The sequence below is a fragment of the Aedes aegypti genome, chromosome 2 (assembly GCF_002204515.2).
Source record: "Aedes aegypti strain LVP_AGWG chromosome 2, AaegL5.0 Primary Assembly, whole genome shotgun sequence".
NCBI lineage: Eukaryota > Metazoa > Arthropoda > Insecta > Diptera > Culicidae > Aedes > Aedes aegypti.
In genome coordinates, this window is record NC_035108.1 from 122658308 (window position 1) to 122680888 (window position 22581).

The 22581-nt window shown below is 35.6% G+C and overlaps 1 protein-coding gene across 2 annotated transcripts in view; it reads left to right on the forward strand.

Moving 5' to 3' along the window:
- Positions 1-22581, forward strand: part of LOC5576270 (DE-cadherin) — a 53146-nt gene that overhangs the window by 22449 nt on the left and 8116 nt on the right. For both annotated transcript variants that reach the window (XM_001662506.3, XM_021842182.1), the window contains exons 2-3: positions 8396-9229; positions 21808-21946. The gene's annotated coding sequence lies outside the window, so the exon portion shown is untranslated. The remainder of the gene's footprint in view (positions 1-8395; positions 9230-21807; positions 21947-22581) is intronic.

A 22581-nucleotide genomic window follows, 5' to 3' on the forward strand; every position in this document is an offset into this window, starting at 1 on the left:
CAACGCTACCACAAGACAAAATCTAAAAAAAATGCAAAACGCCCTCTAGACAAATTTTGTGGGTGTATCGCTGATGTCCATAATTCAGAATCCCATTTCTGGGAAAAGGTTTTTCCCTTAACTTCGAATAGACTTTTTTCTTCATATCTGATTATGATGATTAAAGGCGCTTTTACAGATCTTTTGATATTTTTTGTAGAGATAAAAAAAAATTATCAAGTTTTGTTTTATTCTGATGTTGTTCACCTACACGTTTAGAACAAACTGATAATAATTTTTTTGTTCATCAAAATGAAAAATACTTCGAAATTTATCGTTTTTTTTTGTTCAAGTGCTTTGGAGCACTTTAAAAAAAGTCATGTATAATGAAAGATTCGCCAATCATTTATGTATTTTGAACAATGTTTACAACCTGGAATTGATTTTATTTTTAACCTGGAAAAACCTGGAAATCTCAGGGAATTTCATTTCAGTAAATGAGTAGACACCCTGGTTAAGGAGTTCTAATTAGAGATTTGTTTGAAGTTGTTAAAGACTTTGTTAATCTTCGAACACTTGTGGCATGAAAATCATGGTTCCGTGTAGTTAAAATCCTGTTGTGGCTGAGAATGTAGAACAGATTCGTAAAATGCTGGGTGCAATACTCGGTGGAAAACTAGACGTAAACATCAAGAGTAGTACCAGATATACAAAGAAGCAAATTTTATTAAGCATAATAAATACAGAAAACCTAAGTGGGCTGGTCACTTAGTGTAAAAGTCGAAAAATAAGTAGTAAATAAATAATATTCAGCATTGAATTATTCACGTTCATCGAACAAAACATCAATATTACATTAAAATTTATTTCTTAGATTTTATTGTAGTAAATTAAGCATACTCATACTGGTTTAAGCCATGTAAAAACATTCTTAAGCCACTGTGGTAAGTTAATTTAGTTGTAAATATTTATTATTATAACAACGGTAACAATTATATACTAGTTGAGAACCGTTTGGCCAACTTTTTTGACGGTTTTTGTAGGGGTTTCAGTGTTTTTATGTAATTTTAATATGGATTATATTAAATTTTCAAGTCAAAAACTTTGAAACAAGATTTCTTGAGATTCGTCATAGGGATTTTTTTTTTTAAATTGGCTCAGAGGTGTAGAATTACCTCAGGAATCGAGCCCTGAACTCAGATTTGATGGACAATTTTTTTTACATAATAACGGTCTGTCGGGGCACCGTGATATCGCACTCGGTCTGCGCGCGTGTGTAGTATACATGAGATTGATGGACATGGATTATGAAAATCTATGGGGATTTGAATTCGAAACTTGTAACCTTCTAAGTTATTGGGTCACCAAGTGGCTCGGTAGCTTAGTTGGTAAAGCGCTCGTCTAGCATACAAGAGTCTTGGATTCGAATCCCAGCCGAGCACGTGGATTTTTTTCATGATTTCACCCATAATAACCCACGCGTAATGGGGTAGTTCAAGCTTTCAAGAGGAATTTCAACAGTTCAGTTCGAGATGTGCCGAAGAAACTGATTCTATCCAAAACTTTCGTGCAAGATGCGAAAAAACGTGAAGGACTACATACGTACAAATTCCAAAAGGCGCCTAATCGTTGAAGACATCACATTGCCTCGTTATGGAGGATGAGACGTATGTAAAAGCAGACTTGCGGCAGCTTCCGGGGCTCCTCCTCTCTGAGGATGTTAGCAAGCAGAAGATGCCAAAGTTTGGCAAAAAAAAATGTTTGTTTGGAAAGCGGAGTATACACGGGTAGAAATCAGAATCCAAAATCATGATTATGCACCCGGATATCATTATTCCAGTGTGTTTTCATCTTATGAAAATACACCATGATTTGGACTCACGATATCATGAGTCAGATTGTCGTAACGCGACACAAGTTCCAGCTGAGTGCTCGAAATCATGCATCGAATGCTCGAAAATCATGCATCGAATGCTAGAAAATCATGATTCGCGCATCCATTTCGGTTCTATTTATATTTCTGTCAGTCAACCCAATTAAATGAAAAAAAAAACAAAATTGGTTAGAGCAAGATTCGAACCAAGAATCTTCTGATTGAGAGCCACGAACTTTACCACAGTACCAATTTATCGTGATGAATAATGAGTGATTGATGCGATTGACTTGAAGGAAAGTGCAACGCTTTGTGTTGTCGCTCTTGATGTTACGTTTATGAAGAATCATTATGGCTCCAGGAACCATGATTTGTCGTCTTGATAGCATGGCCTAACCCATTTTTGAATTTCATGACTTGTAAATTATGGTGTGGGAATCCGATTTTTATCCGTGTACTACATTCGTGACAACTGGAACGGTCAATGGGCAGGTGTATCGAAAGCAATGCCCACAAAAGGGTCTACTTCCTCTTCTGAGGTCACACGACGGTCCTACGATTTTCTGGCCGGATTTGGCCTTGTGCCATTACTTGAAAGAAGTTTTGGAGTGGTACAAGGCTAAGGAGGTCAATTTCGTGCCGAAGGATCTCAACCATCCGAACGCACCGGGGCTGCGGCCAATTGAAAAGTACTGGGCCATCATGAAGCAGGCACTTCGGAAACATCCTAAGGAAATGAAATCGGAGGAAGCTATGGAGATAAAATGGACTGCCACGCAAAAGAAGTTGGTCCAAGTGTTGTACAGGACCTATGAGTAGGGTGATGTGTGAAAAGAAAAGTTCGTGCATTTGGATATGGAATTGAAATTGAATAAAACAAACAGAATTGAAATTGAACAAAACAAACATGGGAAAATATTTATAATAAGGTACCGTGGGGCAAATGGGTAATGGAATTCGCATAGTTGAGATTCTTCAAATTCTAGAGACTTTAAATTGAAACAAATGAGGTCGTGTATATTTTTTAGCTTGACTCCCACCAAATATAAGCAGCATGCTGAAATTGATTTTTATGAAAAATTAAAGAAAAAACTATAGAAAAAGTTTACCGTTTTGAACAATAATTTTAAAAACAAAAACAGTTATATTCACGATTTCTATTAGCTTTAACATTTGTTAAGGCTTCCCAATGAACAATAACATAAGTAACATGTAAACAAAGAAAATGTTATTCTTTTTACTTGAATTTTCTTCTGTTCAGTTATTAATAGAAATGATTCGACAACATTATAACTGCAACTTTTCCAACGTTAGTTCTTACATTATAGGACAGCAAATGCATTTCTGCTCGATAGAATTTCCACCGCTCGTTATTTGTTTTTGAGAAAGTCGAATATGACGCCGGATAACTCTTCGGGAGAAATCAAACGGAATCCTTGAATAACGTAGTTAGAATCTTTGTTATGTGGATAGACCTATACCCCATTTTTATGTTTTGAACTAGCTTACATAGACATTCCACGAGTTTTCCGTGTGTTCTCTAATATTGCAACTTTTCTTTTAATTGGCTGCCCGAAGTAGACATATTAATATTGTAATGTTTAGCAACATCTTTTAGAGAAGTTCCATGATTTCTAATAGCTTTTAACGCTTGAGTATAGTGTTTCTTGAATTATCAGCACGTTATGTTTTTCTATGATAATTGCGAACCATGTTTACTTATGGCTACTTAAAGAGAAAACTCAAATTCAATCTAATGATGATGATAAACTTGATAATGATAAACTTTTCACTTGCCCCACCTGATAAGAAAATTGACGGTGTTTAAATTTAGTTATTTTTAGGTCTACGTCGAATTAATTCTAAAACTTTTTTTTATTGCAGTTTGAAACTGTCACAGAGGACAACTAAGAAGTGGTACAGGAAATTATTTTGCGCAACTTTTTTTCCACTGAAAATATTAGAATAAGATTGTACGCCGCCAACTTGTTACGGAGTAACAGTTGACAGGTTAACAATTTTTCGCTCTATTATGCAAAACTGGCTGAAAAATCTCAGAAATCTCTTACCTATCGTAATGTTCTCAATGGCCTCAAAGGTTTACGCATGAGTTTAAAACGTTAATTCACATATTCAGTAAAATATATCAATTGTTTTCGGGGTAAGTGAAAACACTTACCCACTTACCCCGCGGTACCTTATGTTTTATTTTACTCCCTGAATGTTTGAAGATGATTGGTTGAACGTGCGAATTTTGACAAATATTTGTGTGTATCGGGGTGTTTTATAAAACATGCTCTGTAATTCGTGAACAAAAGTATGTTCAAAGTTGGCGTCTAAAGAGAAAAAAAAATCAATTATCTTTATCTACAACTTTTCTAAAGATCCAATTTAATAAAATACAGAAAAAATGATTTTTAACCTGCGCTGCTAGGTGGATAGGTTACTTATATTTTTATATAAAAATAAAGCGCATGGGATTCCCTCCAACTATTCAGAAATCATCACCTTCCTAAAATCTAGTTTTCAAGGTTCTAAATCAGTGTGCAGCGGAGACGTAATATAATGATGAAATAGAAGATGTCGTAAACTAATCCTCAAAGAAACATTCCTAATAAAACTCAGAAAACACATACCTACGAATAACTAAACACTGTTTCCAGTAAACGTAATATACAAGCAAAATTATATTAGAACGAGCTCACCTTTTGATTCCAAAAATTCTCAACAACAAACTAAAGAGAGATACTTTGAACGAATTAAGTTCTCTGCATATATAGAATAGAATATTTCTTATTTTCTCATACTAAATTAATTTAAATTTCATTCAACGAAAAAACAACGTTCAGGTCCTTGTGAGTTTTAGGTGTTAATATTCGGGAATTGATCCCTAACACATCTTAAATTTTTACGGCATTTAATTTAATTTCACGGCGTTCAGCATAACATGAAGCTCTGTTAATTACAAAAAATCTATCATGATTGAGTTTATATCAAGCAGTATTTTGGGTTCTTTCAAATTTAAAAACACAAATATTCTTCTTCTTCTTCTTGACATTACGTCCTCACTGAGACAGAGTCAGCAGTGTTCAATTATTCAAAATTCCACAGTTATTAACTGAGAACTTTCTTTGCCAAAGTTGCCATTTTCGCATTCGTATATCGTGTGGCAAGTGCGATGATAGTCTATGTCCAGGGAAGTTAAGGAAATTGCCATCACGAAAAGATCCTGGACCGACCGGGGATTGAACCCAGACACCTCCAGCATGGCTTTGTTTTGTAGCTGCGGACTTTAACCACTCAGCTAAGGAAGGCCCCTAAAACACGAAGATTATATGCTTCGAAAACTTCAACAAATGTACCGTTTTGCATCGAATTCCCGGACGCTTCGAAAGCCGGACACTCTGAACATCAAATAATACATTAGAATTAATTTATGTATTAGCATCGTAGTAGGTGGTGAAAATTACCAGAAAAACATGAAAATCAAAATCACTTGCCAATTGGCTAGAATCCAGTTGAAATCGTCCATCATTATTATTCAAAGTTAAAAAGCCTTCACACGTTGTTTTATGTTTTAAACGGTTGATGTTATGTTTGAGTGAGTATTGGAAATTGTTTGAAAATTGAAAAAAATACGTATTTTTAACATAAATTGCAGGTGTCCGGATTTCGAGGCAAGATGATTGAATGCTTCAAATGCCGGACGCTTATGCTTAAAACTTGTGGTAAGTAAAAATTAACAAGATTTTAATGCAACCGTTAACTAATACTATCTTTATTATACAAATCTGTTATATTTCCCATTGCCGGGTGGTTTCAAACGACGTGAAAGTGTTTAATTTGGAAGAAAAGCTAATCAATGAAACGAATTTTTATACATGGTTACGGATGGAGATAGTTTTTGTTCTCAAAATCAATTTCCACCGTAAAGCTAAGTATGCTGTTCAGCTCGATAAAAGTAAAAAAATTTGCCCTAGAAATGGTCAAGAAATTTCCATTTGCATTGACATTTCTTTTCAACTGCGTACTGCGATCTAAGAAAAATGCTTTTCTTGAGCATTTCTTGCAAGAAATTTCCCACGCATCGAGATAGGCGATTACTTTTCTGTTGAAGTGCATACTTCGCTTAAAGATGAACGGTGAGCAAGGCGCATTTATATGATGATAACGTGTTTTAACAATATATAAGAATAAAATGGTACATATTGTATACGATTCAACCAGATGAGATTGGTTGTTAAAAGTGTATATGCTTAACAGATCACCTTACTGAATATTCAACTGATTTTTTTTTATCTGCTGTGAACTGGAATAATCGATTATTTTAGCATCATTCATTTGAGTTTTACATAGATATTAACATTACAAATACCAGTTGATAGAACTCTCAAAACCTGCCAATTTTTGTTATTGTTTGTTTAATTGCACGCTTTCATGTCCTTCATAGAGTTTCGATTTCATTTGGAGATTATACTACCGAAAAATAGACTGCTGATGCATATGATCAATTTCCAATAACAACCGGAATATTAATTTATCACCCATCATTGGTAATTTCAACACAATATTAAATATTATGAATTCCAGTAGAAAAAAAAACTAGCAAAAACAATGAAAAATAACAAACATAAAAGTTTAGTAGAAAAATAAACTGATCAAGACCTTCTGTTAAGTACTAATTAACTTACAAATATTTTGAACTATTTTCTAGATATTTATTATAAAGCAACACAAATAGAAATATTACTTCCGGAGAAAACTAACATTTATGATGCCTAATTTTCATGTGATTTTTTACGAATACCATATTTCGAACGATTATCCAAGTCAATGATAATATCCAAGCGTCCGGAATTCGAAGTAAAAGTGTCCGGATTTCGAAACACTCTGTATAGAGTGTCCGCATTTCGAAGCAACGTGCATCTCTCATTTTTGATATTTTAAGTGCCTAATTCCAAATTTAAAGCTTCTTTTACCGAATTAACAGACGAAAAACATATTTGTTTCGATAATAAGCTGGAATAAATATCCATAAGACTTCAAACTACTAAATAAATCCACCGGTTAATGTTACAAAGTGCTTAAGTGTCCGGATTTAGAAGCAAAACGGTACCAGTGTTCCAGTACCCGACCAACCAGTCTTCATAATTCTTCATAGATCTTTGACCAACGATGGCGATCGCTAACGGTTCAAAACGAATCTATTTCGATCGCTATCGAAAATCACTGACTGGTTGACCGGGTATCCGCTTATGCCCCTATTTCCGCTCACTAGTGTAAAAATTGATTTTTCTTGCAAGAATCAACATTTTTTGCACGGATATCATTTGATAAAATGATTCTTCGTATTCAAAACATAAGACCTCGTTAGCGGTTATTGGATCACTAGGTACAGGTCGGACTCTATTATCCGGAGTATCGATTTTTTTTTTCACTCCGGATAATCGAATCCTCCGGATAATCGAATCCTCCGGATAATCGAATTACTAAGAAAAAAATTGAATTCTTCGATAAGAGAACTTAAATATTATCTTTTTTCGTTATTTTATTTATATGATGCGGTGGCGTAGCCAGAAATTATTTCTAGGAACAGTAGGGGTCTTTACAAGAAATTAAAAATTTTAAACAGCATTCACAAAAAAACACTTTTTCAATCCCCCCTTTTCTTAAATACGTTCAAAACTGCAAAACCATTCACATTGATATTGCAATACCAAATTAACTCAGGTTTATGCATAAAAACTGAAAAATCAGAACATCAAAAAACAAATTCCGGATAATCGAGTCTAAAATTCCGGATAATCAAATCCCGGATAATCAAGTCTCCGGATAATCGAGTCTGACCTGTATTTTTGTGTGTTCCAATAACCGCTCATGCAAAAAATTGAACAAAATTTTAATGAAATGTTTATTTTAGTATACCTATAGCCTTCTTTATTGCAGTTGTAGCTATGGTTTGACCACAAAAAATATCAGAATTAATAACGAAATTCGAAATAATGCATTTTTTAATAAGTTCGTCACGAAATCTGTTAACCGTGAGCGGAAATAGGAACACTTAGGTGCAGCAACAAATGCAATTAAATATAATTTTTTACGAAAGTTTTTCAAATGCTTTTGATTCTGCCGCTGATTAACTATACTCGGAGCTACATTGTGACATAAAATAGTATTGATCGACACAATAGTTGTTTTATAATACACATTTGAACACATAACTTCCCTCAAATGATCGGAATCTGGTGCACTGATGGTACCTACAAAGCTTACGATTATCAGAGGAAAACATCATCGTCATGCATCCATTTATTGAGTCTACATACATCTCTCCATCATTTAACAGTAATTAATCTCCATTATCGTCGCAACCTGATTTGTCCACGCAGAGTCGTCCAAAACCGCAACCGTGATCTCAATCTAAATGCCCAACCTCCAAGACCGCGCACATAAATTTCACTCTTCATCGTCGTACGCCCATCATGATGGCGGGTGACTGTCAAAACAAAAGTGCTGATGAGTGTTTTATTTGCTTAATTTCAGGTCTCCCCTATGAGAGCGCGGTATTCTTCTGTAGTGCCCCGCAGCAGCACCCAGACCAGCTACTTTTACGGCGAGGTGTGAATCGTTGTTAATACCGGAACGCGACCGTTGAAAGTTTCTCGAAACTGCCACCGGTGTTCTACTCGCGAACCATAACTACCGTTATAAAGTGCTTTCGACAAATTGGTGCCATCTACCAACCCGACTGTGCCTATTTTTTTTGCGCCGGAATGAGATAACAGTGAGTTTGTGAAGAAAGAAAACACGAATTAAGCTTTTTTCTAGTGCGTGTGACGACGATGAGTCGTTGAATGTCCAAGTACCTACGGGAAGTTCGAAGAAGCTCATAAGTGCCAGGAAGAGGCTGTAATAAAGCCAAGTAGTGAGTTATTGAGTCGCCAAAGTGCGTCCAGGCAGCAAAATCAAAAAGTATAAATCGACGATGTGATAACGATCCGCAAACAAAAAGCAGAGATATAAAGTGATTTAAGTGCCTTTTCCAATTTAAAATCCAGCAACGGATTAACGACTAGTGGGCTGAGCAGCAAGTGTAAACGAGTGATAAATCGCAAAAGAAGCAGAAGCAGAAAATATAGTTCCTGTATGTTTTAATCCGTCTCGGAAGTGTTTTAAGACGGGCAGAGAAGACCGTTTTCCGGCCAACGACGCCAACACTGTCAATCACCTTTGGTGGAAGCTAGAAGAAGTAGTGCCGAAGCTTTTGTGGAAATATTTGCGGTTCCGTCTCGACCGAGGAATTATTCACTTTTTGCTGTCATCGAACCTTGTTGGATTATAGTCGGAGCGTATTTGTGGCAGACCCGTTCGTTAAAGGTGAGATTGTTGTTATATCTTCTTGTCTAGCCATATGTCTGGGACTGCGCCTTGAATTTGTAATTCTTGAAAATTGGTATGATGAAAATTGGGCAAGTATAAATCCAGTGAAGCATAGCTTTTTATGTTCTCTCTTTATTTCGTGGCGTCGTGATCGATGAAGGGCTGGTATATGTAGTGGTTGCTGCTGAAATTCAATCTTCTAGCCGTCGTTTATTTAAGTTTCGAATCATGACCATTCAATTAGGTCTGATTGAAATAATAATTTATCGTGCAGTTTGATGGAAAGCTGATTGACTTTCTTTTTACAAACTGTGCGCCTTCGTGACTAAAGGTAAACATTCGTTTTACCCAAATATTTACGAAAGTTTTATTTTTTGGCTGATTGATTCATTTCCTTACGTTCACGTGGATTTTCATTCAAAAAGGTCAACTTTGACATGCTGTTTTAAGCAATTGTGTATCTCAGCTACCAGAAGTCCGAATTGGCTGCAATTTGAATGAAGTACAAATAATCTGCTGTTTCGTTTGTAATTTATTACTTATACATTATAGTGATTTTACAAAGAGTTACAGAGGGTTGTTCAAAATAAACATCACTTCCACAGTAATTAACTACTAGTTTTCTTTGCCAAAGCTGTAATTTTCGCATTCGGATTTATCTTGTTGGGAGTGACGATGTTAAAAAATTTAATGTCACTCCATGCGTGGATTTTCCAGGGATTGGACACAACTATTTCCACCTTGTGTCCTAGCTAAAGAGCTTTGGTTTAAGCGTTATTGCTCGCTATCTGAAACGAGAAAACAAATTGACCCTATCCTCTGAAATAGGCTTAGTTTCATTAAAAATAATTACCTTAATTGGAACAAACTCACCAAATGAAATCCGATCTAAGCAAATGTTTCCGTTTGATTGATCATCATGATTGATCATCGCCAAAAGCAGTGCGCTGATGCTGTGTATGAAAAATAATGTTTGCTGCCATATTTTTATCGCTTGAATGTGCCCGCATTCGCACAACATGAATAACTTTTATCGTTCGTGGAAGAAAATATTCCTCCAAGCTTTGCTGAAGGTTTCAATTCAGGGAATCCTTAGAGATACCTCCATTGGTTTCTGGAATATATTCATAGAATTTCCTCCTCATCCTTTGGAAGGTTCCTTCGCAATTGCTCCACATATTCTTCAGGAATTGCTTCAGAAAATTGTTTTCTGCAAATCCTTCACAGAAATCTTTAACGTTTGACAGAAATGAGTTCAGGTATTCGCTAGTAAATTCTCAAAGAATTCTTCCAGGAGCTCCTACTCTGATTTTCCAATTAATATTCAAGCAATTTCTCTATAAATTAATTTAAAAATTTCCTGATGGATTATCCCAGGAGCTGCCCAGACATTTTTGAAGGAGTTTACTTAGTATTCTTCAAGGAGTTTTATAAAAGATTTCTTTTGGGTTTTCTTTAGGAATACCTCTTGGACATTTCAGATCACTGCGATAATTTCTGAAAAATTTTCTCGACAAATCCCTGAAGGGATTCCTAGTGCAAATTAAAAAAATCCTGACCGAACTAGTTTGAAGAGAATCTTTAGTAAATGCGTTGGAAAGATCACTCGATGATTTACCGAAACACTAAGGACTTCCTTGTGCAATTCTTCTAAGAATATGTATGTATCCTTAGGAAAACCCACTCGTATTGGAAAATTCTTGAAGGTATTCTGAATGGAAATCTTGGAATAATCCGTAGAAATAATGAATAAGCCTTGCGAGCTATTGAAGTTATGTATCTTCTCAGAACAGCGAATAACAGCGACTTTAAACTTTTATGGAACCATTCCCAAATGTAACGAAAATATATCAGTTTATGAATAATAAATGCAGCATATCGATTACAGAGACAATTACAAATCGATAAACAGGATTTCTGACACCCGGTTTGAATTTTTGTTTGTTTTAGGTAAGAAATCCATCAACACTATTTTAAATTGTTCAAATTTTATGAACTTTTTCTATATTTTCCCGAAATTAATTGAACAATATTTAGATATTATGAAACACTTACCGTGATTGTTTTTCTTAGTCTGATGCAAAAATATGCTGACAAAATTGTCATTATCGCCTTAGCTCTTCTTTTTAAGGAGCCAACGATGAAAATCTCGAGAATAAAGATAATAATAATAAAATAAACCCTTCTTTTGAAGACTTTTGGATTTCCTTCAATGATTTCATCAAGGTTACCTACAAAGATTCTATAAAAAGTACTCAATCAAAATTTCCAGATTTCGTCAGGTTTTCTTCTGGAAATGTTTCAGATAACTCAGGGTGTCTACTACCTGGAAGAACCTGGAGAAAACGTGGAATTCTTAGGGAATTTCTATCACAATCAGGGAAATTATTTCGAGGCAGTAATCGATATTCTATCATTTGTTTGTTCACGACAAAGGATTTTTGTGTCAAAACCCAGAGCAACCATTATTTGCAAGAAAATTCTCTCCAATCGAAAAAAATCGGCTACGCCGCATTCAGAACGCTTTTTGATCCTTTCGAGAATGAAGTTTTATCGACTTAAATAAACATGATTGAAGATTTTGATGTCTCTATATTCAATCAGTAAATAATTAACATATCTAGGTGCGGTAGCAGGTTGCTTTTCAGAGAGTTGGGAAGTCTCTAAAAAGTCTCTATTTTTGATGAAAGGTCTCTTGATGTCTCTATTTTAGCCAGCATGGCTCTTAAAGTATCTTTTTTCCTTGTCTTGCTTGCAAATAATTATGATGCAAAATATATTCTCATATTTCTCAAGAACAGCTTCAGGAATTATCCTAGCGGTTTCTTTACGGATTTCATCTAAAATACTAAATACTTATACAGGGTTCTCTCCAGAAATTCTTCAAGAAATTCAGTAATTTTTCAAAAGATGCTCAAAGTTATTGAAGGAAGTTCTTAGCACTACCTTCTGTATATTTCTCATGGATTACTTTGCACAATTTCCCATAGGCTGTCCTAGAACTTCCTCCAGATAATTTTTCACTAACTTTTCAATCGAATTTTCCAGTTACTCTAACTAAGAGATCTTCCAAAGATTTCCACAGATTTTTTTTACAAGAAAACTCGCATGGGTAATTCCAAAGTTTTTGGTGAAATTTGTTCAAGGATTTTTTTTTTCAAGACACCTGACAAGAATTTGTACGTCATTTTATCTACGGTTATTCCAAAGAATTGCTCAAAAAAATCCTCGAGGGGATATTTGAGTGAGTTAAGAGCTATCTCAAACAATTCCTTAAATTCGAGCTGTTTTTCATTATTGAGTTTCTCTAGATATTTTTCTAGGAATTTATCCACGAATTCATCCAAGGACTACTGGAGTTCTTCCAAACATTTTTCAATAAATTACTCAAAAAACCCCTTGGAATATTCAAAAGTTCATTAAAGGTTCCACCACAGAACTAAACGATGCGAGCGCTGCAGGTGGCAGATTGGCCACCTACCATATTTTTGAATCAACCGTTAAAAAGGTGGTCGATGCACAATGATGAGAGTGTGACGTCTGTTTGTCTGTGGTTCCACACCAGTTAACATTACAGCAGTTTTTTTCTCTAGAAATTCTATGTTTTTCTAAGAGTTGCTTCACAAAATTCTGCCGGATATTATCCAGAAATTCAATTGATTTTTTTTCAATTATTTAAGAAATAATCTAGAAAATCTTGTAAAATTTATTCAAGAGTGAGTTTTTCTTGAAATCTTTATTCATCAAGGGTGACTTAAGAATATACACAAGTTTCAACAGAAGCTACCCTACGATTTGCTCTAGGAATACGCTACTATATTTTTTCTCAATAATTTCTCAGCATTTTCGAATGAAATGAATTGCTAAATTCGTCATTTATCTTAATTACCACATTTAAATGTTATACATGTCAGACGCGATTAACCGGAGACTTGATAATCCGTGTTTCTATTATCTGAATAAATGGATCCGGGGATCCAAAAGTTCTATGAATTATTTGTATTAAATTAGATGGGAATATACCTTATCAAATATTTTGTAACAACTATTAAGACGATTCAATCAGTTTAGGATATTTTAAAGCTTTGGGGATTTTTTTTTATTATCGGACAATTTGGGCCAGAGGTTCTCCGATTTGCATGAAATTTTCACCAGAGGCAGAGCTCGTGGATACATGACCAAAAGTGAAATTCAAAAAAAATTATAGTGGCCTATTTTCCCGGAAAACTCTAGATGAATTTTCACGATTTGTCTATATACCTCAAATTTTGAAAATTCATATCTCCTGAACCATGCATCGTAGAAAAAAAGTTTTTTAGTGAAATCGAAAGGAAATTTTCTCAGCAATCTATTAAAAATATAAAAATAAAAACATTTCTCGGAAAATTTTTCACCATGGAGAAAAAATAGCGAAAAAACTATCGTCTGTATCATGAAAAATTTTCAAAAAAATATTTTTTGTTTCATCAATCCATACTCTAACTTTCGTCCATAGACGCCAAAGTGGTATCTTTTACCGTTTAGGCGACAGAACTGAAAAACCCATGATCACCCGCACGCTTCCCATAGAAAAATGTGTTCTATTGTGGGCCTCATAACACGCATTGTAAGTGTAACACAGTAAACCATAGGTTCCCAAACTTTTCGAGTGCACGACCCACCTAGCCGTCAGGCATATTCCTCGCGACCCACCAGGTGCAAACTGTTGTGAAAAAAGTTTTCCGCTAAAACTTTCGAAGTCTATGGTTGATTTGTCGGATACGGTATGCATCAAGAACATTTAAATTACAGAGTTTACTATGTTGCTCACTTTCCCATGTCACTAATTCTAATGTAATTCACCGTAATGGAAAATATCAATGAACTTTATAAAGAAATTCAAAAAAATAGGTTTTTAGACTTCTTAACTGGAAAGTTATTAATTCTGTGATATGTCTTCCAGTAATAGTGATAACATTTTTTTAAACAAATATTTCCAATTCCACTTTTGGCTAAATTAAGTGTATGTTTCATAAGTTTGACACAGAAATGTAGTATGTAAATCTCGATTTCAATCAAAACTGCTTGTGCAGTAGCGTTGATGTGAAATACTTCACAGTATACGCACAAAACTTTTCTTCATGAAAAATAAGGTTTGTATTTAACAAAATATTTTGACAGCTGGGTGTTATATCGAGAGAATTTCTATTTTTTAACATCTTTCAAAAAAAAATTAAATGCCACATCAAGTGTTTTGATCATCAGTACTTAACGATAGTCAGGCACTCTAACAGAAATGCTGAAATGAATAAATGAGAATAATTTCAAACTGTTTAAATCAGTTCCAAGAGACATTTTAAAATGTAGTAAAAATTTCTAACAAAATTAATACACATTGAGATTTTTTCGCGACCCACCAGAAAGCAGCTCACGACCCCCCTGGGGGTCGCGACCCACAGTTTGGGAAACTATGCAGTAAACCATCCTTTCCTTTCCAGTCAGAAGAAGCTTTTCATCACTCGGAGCACTCTTCTTTGGTCTGTTGGGTGTTTTGTATGTCCTTTATTCGTAACCTTTACTATTGAGACCAACAGTCTTTAATTGAAAACGATCCTAACATTTAATAATATAGGTAATAGGAACTGACCCTCAGCAAGCATGGGAAAATTTACTCACTCATTCGAACGCCACCGATGAAAAATAGCAAAAAATCTGCTGCTGTCGAACATTCAGTGATAGCTGAACCGTCCTAGGCGGAGTGTAGCATGAAAGCGTCGAAACCGATTGTGTAAAAGCGACAATCGGAAGGAACGTGAAGAGTAGTGAATACCAATACACTTGTATCTGCGAGGCACGAGTTAATGCACTTTGCATCCATTCGCCGAATGCATTGAACTGACTGAGAGGATTCCTACTCACTGAATCATTCCGTGGTGTGGACTGCCAGTCAGTGAACGCTCATAAGCACTCAAACCCGAATGCCATTCGAACGGAATCAGGATGTAAACACTGGACAAACATTTCAAAAGGGCACATCGACATTGGTAAACATTGGCTTTGCAAGCCGCTGTTGAACCCAATTCAACTCGATCACGCTCACCAATACCACTATCAGGAAGAGCTAACACCAATCTTTCTGATAGTGGGGTTAGTTTGCGTGGGCGGGCTAAAAAGGGCTCAACAGCAACGTTTCTGAAAAAAGGCTCAAGACCTCTTGAGCCCTTTTCAAATGTTTGTCTTTGTCCGAATTTTGGTATTGCATTCGACTGATCAGATGCCGTTTTTTTGTTTCGCTGAGTGCTCGCCGAAGAAGCAGAATGGGCACTGGAAATTGAAACGTTCGGCTTGGTTAAAAAATGGCTTTCTCGCTTCCGACTGTACGTGGAGTCGAGTGAGGGAAACACAATAACTGAGTGAGTGGTTCCCATGCTTGACCCTCAGTATCATATAGTTGCCAAGCAAAAAGGATATTTATGCATACATAAAGTGCTATTTGTAATTTTCTTGCTTTTGTCAAATTTTGTTCAATTTATCAAATGATTAGATAATTAACTAAAAGCGCGCGAATAAATTTTCAGTTTTGTTTTCTATACAAAGTTATATATTTGATATAAATTCTGATTGTTCCTTGGAAGAATATAGTATAGTATTTGCATGTATATAATATCAATCAACTGCATAACACTCAGGGACGCTATCTATTGTTCCATTGATGGCTGCTGTGGAATATTCCACTGCCAGTCAGCGTGCAGCCTCTACAGTTGGCGCCAACCCAACAGCGCGCCAAACTGTATTGAAAAGCGTACGCGCGTAATGAATAATTATTGTATGTTTTGTCTGGCCGTATCGTGCGCTTATATAAAGCGCACCCATTGAATTTGTAAGAATGTAGTTTCTTTCGTTTCTCCACCGAGTAGGCATGCTGCCTCTCAGTGGTAATAAATTTGTTAAAATGAAGCCTTTCGCTTGATTTGCCGTCCGTTGTATCGTAAAAGACACAGCGTAGGAAAAACGTCCTGGCCGAAACAACATATTAACAATATATTCATAAGTTTTCAAAAAAAGTGGATCTTGAGATATGATCCTTCAAACGTTACCATAATGATTGATTGTAACAAGAACTTCCCGTGCGGCTTTCATAGAGGCTGTTAGCTGCAATACTAAATAACGTTGCTGATGAAGGGCACACCAAACACCCAACTGACCAATGGAGAGTGGTCCGATTGACGAAAAGCTTCTTCTGACTGGAAAGGAAAGGATGGTTTACTGTGTTACACTTACAATGCGTGTAAATTACTGCCGCCGTTAGCGCACGGTTATGAGGCCCACAATAGAACACATTTTTCTATGGGAAGCGTGCGGGTGGTCATCGGTTTTTCAGTTCTGTCGCCTAAACGATAAAAGATACCACTTTAGCGTCTATGGACGAAAGTTAGAGTATGAACTGATGAAACAAAAAATATTTTTTTGAAAATTTTTCATGATACAGACGATAGTTTTTTTGCTATTTTTCTGACAATTTTCTCCATGCTGAAAAATTTTCCGAGAAATGTTTTTATTTTTATATTTTTAATAGATTGTTGAGAAAATTTCCTTTCGATTTCACTAAAAAACTTTTTTTCTACGATGCATGGTTCAGGAGATATGAATTTTCAAAGTTTGAGGTATATAGACAAATCGTGAAAATTCATCTAGAGTTTTCCGGGAAAATAGGCCACTATAATTTTTTTGAATTTCACTTTTGGTCATGTATCTACGAGCTCTGCCTCTGGTGAAAATTTCATGCAAATCGGAGAACCTCCGGCCCAAACCTGTCCGATAATTTAAAAAAATGCCCCTTTCAAAAAACTCTTCTAGTTTTAGCATATGTATCGGTATCGATAATTGGTCATCTAGATCCGGAGGTATTCCAAAACTCCTTGGGGACCGAAGCGTAGCAATAACCCACGTAAATATGTCAGGCTACAGATTTTTATCGTATTGGGATATTCACTCCTCGGAATGATATATTAATGCGTTGTGAAAAAATAAAACAATTTGGTACAGCTGTCTTTGAGTAACGAGCATTTATGTTTCTGGTACCACGATGGGCAAATAAGGATCTTGAAAACTTAAAAAAAAACTCATACCTAATTTCCATATTTTTCCAAGAAAAAAAAATATCAAGAAACAAAAAAGTTATGATTTGTAAATTTTTTAGCGGTAAAAAATAAAGCTGCCTCTACTGGTTAACATATTGTCATCAATTAAAATAAAATTTTACTTTTGCGCCCGTGAAGCTGTCTTAGGTATCTAAATGACCAATGGAAATGAATGGTGCATTATATTTTTTGCACGAGAACGTAGTACTAAAAAACTTTCAAGACGAAGCATAGTGATGCTCTTGAAAGTTCCATTCGGTTCACGATGATAAACAGAGCTCTTTCAAACGAAATAAAAGACTCCATCATCGGCAAATAAAATTAATTTAAACAAACCTTAAATTTTGGTATTGTTAGCACCTTCATATCGGAATATTAGATATTGGAATAGCTTCAGCATGCTTTAAAAATGTCTAGAAGTGTTTGATTGCTATTAAATCAAAAATACTATAAACTTTATTATTATCTTTTAACTATATACAATAAGAGTATTTCTTGAACCTGAAATTATTTTGTAAAACCTGGAAAAAACCTGGAAATATCATGGAATTTCATTTCGATAAATGAGTAGACACCCTGTAACCCCACTGAAAAAGATTCTTCTATTCAATCCTTCGGGTATTCTTCTAGAAATTTCTTTATCTTATTTCTGTATATTATCTTTTGAAATTGCTAACAAAGTATCATTGAGAAGCTAAAACGACTGTAATTTCTCTAGAAATGTCTTTAAGAATTTCTCCAAGAAGTCAAAGTGGTTACAATCATTATTCATGATTCAGATAAGAATAATATCCACAGGAATTCATCAAAACAATCTTCAACATCCAGGATAAACTTCTGCTATGAAAAAAATTCTCAAGTAGTTTCTTCCGATATTTCTGCAAGCGTTGTGTCAGAATTCAACAGGAATGTTTCCAAGAATTACTCTAAACCAGGTACAATCTTTTTGAAACCCTTTAATTATGTACTTATTGTACTCAGAATTCTACCAGAATGGTGTCCGTCAGAATCTTGCTCAGGATTATTTGAAAGTTCTGCTTCAAACTGTGTGCAAAATTCTGTCTATGATGGAATGAGAATTCTGCTCATAGCCAAAGTACAATTTCATGTTCATTCATTTATTTAGTTACCATCTAAACATATAACACTAAATCAACAGAATCCCATGTTGAATTATGTGAAAATCTTGCTCTGGATGTTTCGATGAGCCTTGGATTGTGTTAAGATTTTGCTCAGTGCTGGGACTCTTTTAGTATTCTACTCAAGGGTTTGAGGTGAAACATTTCAGATTCCAGAGATAGCCGCCACAATAGCCGACTAGTGCCCATACTCACGTTTTCAAGGGCATCAACCTGGGGAAATAGTTGACAAACGTTTCTGATCTTCTTATTTTAAGCTTTCTGCTAGTGCACAAATTCAAAATAAAAAGTGCACTGGAGACTTTCTTCGCGAGATTTGTGCCTTTGAAGCTTTAGTGCAATCTCAGAAGTTGATTCCAAACTGTTTCACCTTAAAAGAATCCCTTGCACAGTTTTGTGGGTAAGATTCTATCATAGTCTCCTATCGTATTTTTCTAAGAATCTGCGAGGATTTATGGAGTTTTTTTTTATAAATTTGTTGTGGATTGTACAAGTAGTTCCACAAATTTCTCCGGGAATTTCTTCAGGAATCTTATTATAGATGCCACCAAGAGCTTCTCCAGGAATTCAGTTCCTGGAATTCAATTCTAAAGATTCAGGCAAGATTTTTTTTTATGGAAATTTATCTGAAATTCTTTCTTTAATTCTTCATAAATTTAATGCAGAGTAATTCAGAGAATTCTGTATGAGCAGCCGTGGGGATTTCTTCAATTATTTTCTAGAATTTTCTTCAGTTTCCTTAACCTCCAGATTTTCCCGCAAGGTGTTGATGTAGGAAACTGCCGTCATTATTCCGTCGGTTTTCACGAGGCTTCCTACTCCACTCCATTTCCTCCTCCATGCTTCACCGTCCCTTGGATGTGGCGCTCTGCACCACACACGAGCCCGCCGCTTTCGGTTAAACAGCTCGAGCTTCAGGAGTGCTACATCCAAGGAACGGTGACGCATGGAGGTGTGATGTGATGAAATGTGATGGTCTGGGGGTGTTTATCATGGAGTGGAGTAGGAAGCCTCGTGAAAACCGACGGAATAATGACGGCAGTTTCCTACATCAACATCTTGCGGGAAAATCTGGAGGTTTCGCTGATCCAGACGAACCTTGAAGAGAAATTCATATTTCTCTAGAACAACGACCCGAAGCATACTGCCAAGAGAACCAATTCTTTCTTCCGGTCTTGTCGGATTAAACCGCTGGAATGGCCTCCACAAAGCCCAGACCTCAACCCCATCGAGAATTTGTGGACGATTCTCGATGCCAGGGTTGACAAAACTGGTGTTACCAACAAAAATAATTATTGTGAGGCCTTGGAGCGCGCCTGGGAAGAACTAGAACCACAACACCAACAAAATCTGGTGAAAAGCATGCCGAAGCGCCTCCAGCAAGTCCTTAAAGCCAAAGGAGGACACATTAACTATTGAACTGCTTTTTATTTTTCTTAAATCATCTTTTCTGGGGTCAAGAAGGAAGTGGGCACATTATTTTGTCACTATTTTTTTTCAATACAAATTGATTTTTTTTTTCTTTGAGTAAAACTCTTTTTTTTATCAAATTTTCGTAAGTGCAACTTTAAAAGAATATCAAAAATAAAATATCAAAAAAGATTTAAGTGTGTTAACTTTAATTTGAACCAAATCAATGAGAGAAATTCGAAAACTGGTGAGGTGGGCACTTTATTTTACCTATCAGTGTACTAGTAGTTCATCAACAAATTTCTCCAGGCCTTGGTTCAGGAACTGCTCAATAAATTCCTCCAGTGATCTAGTGAATTCCCTAAACAATTCCGCGAGTAATTCCTGTATAGATTCATTCAACTTCCGTTCCATGGATGGATCTATCAATTTGCGATATAGCAAGATTTCGTCTCTAATTTTCCCAAGGATCCTTTTTAGAGCTGTAACGGAGACCAGAGCTGTTAAGTATCATGACCGGCTTGCAACACTGATGAAACGAGTATGTTCACTGTCACTAGACAAAGCTATATTTCATGAGCTCACTTCGTCATGTCACAATGACGGAGCCCTCACGAGAGCAATTTTAATGTTGTTTTTCATCACCTTCAAAAATCTTGATGTTTGATACCCATATCGATATTATTCCGGAAATGTTCCTAATTGACCACTTCCTCCAGTGGTCAGTGCAGCTAATGATTCTAAATATTCTCGTGAAAGCATCATCTTGAATATAGTTTATAATATAATAATATAGTTTCGAATAGTGTACACATGATTGTAAATACAAACATGATTGACCATATTTTCAAACCAGTTTCACAGAAATGGACATATTTCGGAAGATCACCAACGAATCTTAATGCGTCGGGCATTCAATTTTCAATCGGGTCTAGTTTATAGGTAAAATGTTAACATCTTTATAAATTCACATCGCATAAAACTACAAGCGACAGAAAAAAAAATGTGATTTAGACATGACCTTGGAAAATCCGGAACATTACCGGGGTCTGGTGGCCAATGTGCATGGCCAAGCAAGTTACTGAAACTAGACTGCCCTCAAATGCTTTCAAATGCATCCAATTTAAACAGTTTTTCAAAATGTTATAAGAACTGGAATTTAAATAAAACTGCCTATCTCAATCATTTTGCCTATCCCCTGTATAGCGGCACTTCTTTGCGATCTATCATCACCTTTGCAAAGTAAATGTTTGTCGAGACTTTCCTCTATTGCTGCACTGTCGTAATTCAATTAACTGGAGTATTACAAACAGCAACCAATTGCCGAACCACGCCCTGTAATACGAACGCGGTGTTGTTATCTATCATGACTAAACTGATAACGCTTGGTAGTATCAGTACACCAGCTAGTGATATGACACAGTTACCTTTCTATCGAAAAGCTGTAATAACAGACTGCAAATTGAATTTGTGACTCTCTCAAAGCAGGGTTTAGTATTAACAAAACAATTTTATTGTATTTAAATGTATTTATTTGACAACACAATTACATCACATTAACAAACTCCTGATTATCAATGAAAAAGGTTGTAACAATTATTCCCTACAAATCAGAGGCAACTCGTAACCTCACTTTTTACCTGTTCTACGAATCTAAAAATGGATAATTCGGCAAATTCAGTTTATACAACACAAAGTAAATGATTGTAATCTTCCTTTCTAACAAAGCTCTATTTGTTAGAGGCTAATTTGTTGCTAAAAATCCAGAATTTGTAATCGTGGAACAGGTAGAATTCAGGTTAGGGAATCGCCACTGCTACAAATGTAGTATCGTAATATGTTATATGTTATAGTAATCCGCACTACAAAATTAATTAGTCCGTATTTTTTCCTTTTAATTTTTCAGATATCGACTCATTGAGGTGACTCAATTGCATCGACAATCGAAACCGTCCAATACCGAGTATTCGAACGAAAGCTCATCGCGATAGCCTTCCAGAACGTTCACCCGCCCTCAGATAGCGGACATTTCCAATGAAGCGAAGGTAAGTGTCTAAAGATATCACATTGCAACGATTGGAAACTACAGTCACCCCACAGTTATGAATCAAGGGTAACTTTTTGAACACTATACGAGACCGAACTAGATTTTTTTCTCATCTGAGAAAATCGAACTACATGAATATTCAAAAGAAAGTGTCCATTTCGATAGTAATTTTGAAAACTTTCTGTCCCACTGGATGGCAGAATGCAAACATTTTGAGGTTTATTTTGAATTTTGCTATACCCACAGGTATAAATCAACGCTTCTCAGATCACGATTTACATTTACCTTCTAACGATCAGGAAACTGTGTGAAATTCCATTATGATTGATTGCGAGGCTGTAATCAGTTGATGTTGATTGCGTAATTGCAAATCTCTGTGATGAGAAATTTTGTGTTTAATCCAGCATTGATCCATATCTCTGGATTATCAATAACTGTGGGGTGAATGTACGATAGTACTATTGAAGACATATTCATTGTAATAAGTCCAATTAAGGTGGCGCTCCAACTTGAAACAGTGAACAAAGAAATTCCTTTTCTTAGAAAGTTGAGTCTTCTATTACCAACTTGTGCTGGAGTATCACCTTTACTGGACAAATAAGATAACGTTATAGGAACTGAAAACGCCTTGTC